Below are 5,762 nucleotides of genomic sequence, written 5' to 3'. Positions count from 1 at the left end.
AAAAAATTAGTGAGTGACTCATTCTTTTAAACACCTTTATGACAAGATTTTATGACAATTCATGATGTTTTCTTGACATAATGTGCATTAATTCATTTTAAACACCTTTAAATTATTTTTTAAAGGAAGATTATAAATTTAATTATAAGTTTTTTGTGCAATTAAGAGAGGACACAAAAAGACTATAGTCCTTTTTGTGTTTCATGCATTCATCTCTTTTAAACTAAAATTATAATTTTATTATAATTGTCTACAAAAATAATTCTATGAAATTTTTGGTTTCGTAACTATTAGATAAAAAAATTAAAAGGGTGATGTGACAATCTCTAATTTATTTATTTAATTAAAATTAGTGTGTCACACCCTTCAATATATGGTGAACTCTATTAGTTAATCCAAATTAACCCATACATATAAATACACAATTTCATTTGGCTTTGTAACAACCTAGTAAAATTAAAGAAATAGTAATTATTGGTAGTATAATGTTGAAATTAAGTGCACTTCAATTTTAGACAAGAAATCAATGGTAATAGTTCAACGTAAATAGCTTATATGTTCATACATTTCCATTAGGCATCTTGTTGTCACACCTATTTGTCATTTGTACACTCTCAAAATAATTTTCTGAGTCGTAAATTCTAATATCTATCGGTGTTGAATTCATTACTGCCTCGTGAGCTATTTCTCGTGCAAATTTAGAGGTGTTAAGAAAGAAAGCGCCTAAGGTAAGGGCTTTTCCCCATGCAATGTTAGGCTAGATATTAAATTAATAGTTTGTAAGATATTGATATATGTCTTGATGTCTTAAAAGAAAAATATTGATTTCTGTTTGCCTTAAAGAATTTAACTATAATATTATGTTTTGATGAGTAATATGTTTGCTTTGATAAACTTAATTATAAAATTTCAATTTTCATTATTATAACATGAGTAATATATTTGATGTCATATATTTGATGTAAAGTTATTATTTTTGTGTCGTCTATGTGTACTTAATTATAAAGTTATGATTTTTATTATGATCTCATGAGTAATATTTTTTTTTGATATCTTTTATTTAAAGTTTCGATTTTTGTGCTATTTCGTTTCAAAGTTTTGATTTTTTTAGAAATCTATATGAGTCTTGGGGGAATTGGTGAAAAGTTTTAATTTTAATTATGATAAGATGATTAAGTTGATTTTTGTGACGTGTTTAACGACAAACCTTGATTTGTATGACTAAATAACAATTAATCGGAGAAAATTTATAGTAGAAGAAATAAAATTTATATTTGTATGTGTTATTTGAGTTTTGAGTTCTATTCAATAACACGTTGTTAATCCAATTTTATAGGTTATAAAATGAAAGTTATGACTGTAAGACATTTACGCGTGTTTGTGTGTTATATATTTGGGATAACAAATTTATTGACTCTTGATTGGAAGCGTCCATGAGAATAAAACTTTGATGTCATATGTGATTAAAATTTTATCTTGAATATTTTATATTTGTGGTTGCCTAATTGTGTTTTAAATAGTGACATCTTTGTGGTTGCCTAAGTGGCTGGGGATTTGTGTGATTATCTAAGTGAGTGGTGACATGTACCTTTGAGCATCATTATCATTTCATAACATATCATATGCATCTTTGTGGACGCCTGTGTGGCTGGTTTAATTTTTCCCCATTGGTATGGGTGACTTCTGTGTGGACGCCTGTGTGGCTGGTTTAATTTTTCCCCATTGGTATGGGTGACTTCTGTGTGGACGCCTGTGTGGCTGGTTTAATTTTTCCCCATTGGTATGGGTGACTTCTGTGTGGACGCCTGTGTGGCTGGTTTAATTTTTCCCCATTGGTATGGGTGACTTCTGTGTGGACGCCTGTGTGGCTGGTTTAATTTTTCCCCATTGGTATGGGTGACTTCTGTGTGGACGCCTGTGTGGCTGGTTTAATTTTTCCCCATTGGTATGGGTGACTTCTGTGTGGACGCCTGTGTGGCTGGTTATATCCGGATCATATATATTTAGGAGCATGCATAACTTGCATATATTTTATTGTTAATTTATTTTGATTTAATTATTTGCTCTACAGTTGCTACCTGATTTATTTTGATACATTCTATGACTTTGTATACATCCTTGGGAACTATTAAAGAATCAATTTTTTAAATCTTTTATTACGAAAGGATTTTATATTCATATTTTATGGTTGTTAATTTATTATTTAGTTTAATTTTGTTGTGGGATAGCTGACCCCTTACACCAACATTTAGGTACTAATGATCTCAAAGAGTTGAATGAATGATGTTTGATTGGTGCACGCACGTGGGAAAATGAGACTTTTACTTAAAAAAAAATGTTTTGTATTACTAAATTTTTTGTAGTACATTGTAAAGTTATTTACTCTTCATCATTAACTTTTAATAGAAATGTGGAAGTGAGATTTTATTTACTAGTAAATAATTGAATGTCATTAATTTCAGTCAACCTTTCTTTTGAATTTCACTTAAATATAATTTATTTTATTTTGGAGCATAAATGAATATTGATCTAATAACTGGAATATTAATTTGCAAATAAATGAATAAATAATATTTTAGTAAATTGCATTACATTCTTTTACAAAAAAAAAAATATATCAAGTCATTTTCTGACGCATCTTCAAATTATTACATAATGAACTACTTCTAAGAAAAAATAATTATAGTTGTTTCTAAAAGAAAACAAATATTTTTAAGTACTTTTTGATAAAAAATTTGGGGCGTTACAAATAAGTTCATTGACAACCTCATCAAAACCCTTTTATCGTTCTCTGAAATACCTGATGGATATTCCCTATTCTTAACATAGGATTTGATATCATAAAACCATGGTTTGCTATCAAGCTTTTCTTCTATCGATAAGCAATATGATGGCTTATCCTTTTGTTGAATTTTTATGACTGACACATCCTGACCAACGCTTATTTTGAACATTGATGACAATGTGGCCAAGGCATCAGCCAGTTGGTTTTCTTCTCGAGGAATATGGTGAAAAGTGATATGCTCGAAGTTTTCTACCAATTCTTTTATATGTGTATGATACATAATCAATTTGGAATCTCGAGTTTTCCACTCTCCTTTTGTTTGATGGATAACCAAAGATGAGTCTTCATATACCTTAAGAACTTTTATCTTTGACTAAATGGCTGCTTTAATGCCCATGACACATGCCTCATATTCTGCAATATTGTTTGTGCAATCAAAACACAATCTAGCCATAAATGGAGTGATCTGGTTATCCGGAGAAATCAAAATTGCCCCAATTCCATGACATAACGCGTTAGAAGCACTATCAAACACCAGTGTCCATTTTTCTTTATCAGGTGATTCATTCTCTTCAAATAAAGTCATGATGCCTTCATCGGGGAATTCACACTGCATTGATTGATAATCTTCTACAGGTTGTTGGGCCAAATACTCTGCTAGGACACTTCCTTTTATAGCTTTTTGTGTAACGTATATCAAGTCATATTCTGATAACAACATCTGTCAACGGGCAATCCTTCCAGTAAGAGCAGGTTTCTCAAAGATATACTTAATTGGGTCCATTTTAGACATCAACCAAGTTGTATGACATAACATGTATTGCCTCAACCGACGAGCAGCCCATGCTAATGCACAACATGTTCGTTCAAGCAATGAATATCTCGCTTTGCAGCTGGTGAACTTTTTGCTCAAATAATAAATAACATGTTCTTTCTTACCAGATTCGTCATGTTGCCCCAGTACACAATCCATTGACTCGTCAAGTACTGTCAGATACATAATAAGCGGTTTCCCAGGAACATGAGACACTAAGATTGGAGGTTTTGACAAGTACTGTTTAATCTTTTCGAAAGCTTTATGACAATTATCATTCCATTCAACCTTTTTGTCTTTGCATAACAACTTGAAAATTGGCTCGCATGTAGCCGTGAGATGCGATATGAACCTGGCAATGTAATTCAATCTACCCAAAAATCGACGAACTTCTTTTTATGTGTGTGGAGTGGGTATTTCTTGTATTGCTCTTACTTTATTTGGGTCCACTTATATCCCTTTTTGACTAACGATAAACCCAAGTAACTTGCCTGATCTTACACCAAAAGTGCATTTAGCATGATTTAAACAGAGTCTGAACTTCCTTAGTCGCACAAACAACTTTTGAAGGTTGATAACATGTTCTTCTTCGGTCCGAGATTTTGCAATCATATCGTCCACGTAAACCTCTATTTCCTTATGCATCATGTCATGAAACAAAGTTACCATTGCTCTTTGATAGGTTGCCCCAACATTCTTCAATCCAAATGGCATCACTTTATAACAGAAAGTCCTCCATTGTCTGATGAATGTAGTTTTCTCCGTATCTTTGGGAGCCATCTTGATTTGATTATACCATGAGAAACCATACATGAAGGAGAAAAAAGAATATTGAGCAGTGCTATCTACTAGGACATCAATGTGAGGCAAAGGAAAATCGTCTTTTGGACTAGCTTTATTTAAATCCAGATAATCAACACACATTCGAACCTTTCCATCTTTCTTTGGAACTGGAACAATATTAGCAACCCATTGTGGATATTTTGCCACTGCTAAGAAACCATCATCAAATTATTTTTTGACCTCTTATCTAATTTTAAGTGACATATCATGCCTCATCCTCCTCAATTTTTGTTTAATTGGAGCACATTCAGGCTTGAGTGGTAGCTTGTGTTCAACTATGTTAGTATCTAGCCCAGACATATCCTGATATTACCATGCAAAGACATCTACATAATCAAATAAAAGTTTAACCAGCTTTTCTCGTTCATTTTCTTTCACAGACATGCCAATTTTAACTTCTTTCTCATCATGTTCAGTCCCTAAATTGATTACCTCAAAAGTTTCTTGATAAGGTTGGATTATCTTAGCTTCCTGTTCAATTAACCTTTCTAGTTCTGGGGGAGGCTCACAGTCGTCTTCACAATCCTCATCAGCGTGATTAATTGGGGGTTCAAAATTACAAGGAAGTGTTCTACCGTTGCTATTTTCAACATACTCATTTTCGACTTTGCATGGTTTAAATTTAAGAAGAAAAAGGAAAAAAAAAATATATATGAATAAAGATTGCCAAAAAACAAAAAGAAAAACAATTGGAGAATTCAAAAATGCGTTTATTGATAATAAGTAGGAAATTGGAATACATGCGCCCTAACTAGTTATCCTTATAGCCTTGGGCAGAGCAAAAGGAGTTAAAATAGATAATTACTTTGAACATGAATTAACAAATACGGGAAACTCGATGATCTTCCAATTATTGTGATTGGTGTTTAGAGAACAAGGGTACACCAATTTGAGGGTATCATCATCAACACGATCCTCTTCTACAACAGCCACTTGATCATCATATATTATTCCAGTACTTTGAAAGGTTTGATGAATGTCACAAATAGGGATCTTTTGTGAATTTGGTACCCGATTTTCCCAACGAGCTAGCTTGCTTTCTCGTTTTTCTTTTGCAACGTTCTCTTGATCAGCTTTGGTAGGTATATATCTCAACCCGTACTTATCCTTCTTTTCTGGTATTTCTATCAATTTCCCGAATTTAACAAAAGCTCCTCCTTCCAACATGGATTTTGTAGATTTCAATGATGTGGTAGATAGTTTTGGTTCTTTTAAACGAAATCCTTCACCCATGAAGACAACATTGGCGATTTCTATTGCTTGGAAGGAAGTCTTTATGGCTTCCTCTGTGTCTTCAATGTAACCCGTAGAAGATAGATG

The sequence above is a fragment of the Cicer arietinum genome, chromosome 1, assembly GCF_000331145.2.
Source record: "Cicer arietinum cultivar CDC Frontier isolate Library 1 chromosome 1, Cicar.CDCFrontier_v2.0, whole genome shotgun sequence".
NCBI classification, from domain to species: domain Eukaryota; kingdom Viridiplantae; phylum Streptophyta; class Magnoliopsida; order Fabales; family Fabaceae; genus Cicer; species Cicer arietinum.
The sequence above is the reverse complement of the archived record's forward strand: the minus strand, read 5'-3'. Positions refer to the sequence as shown.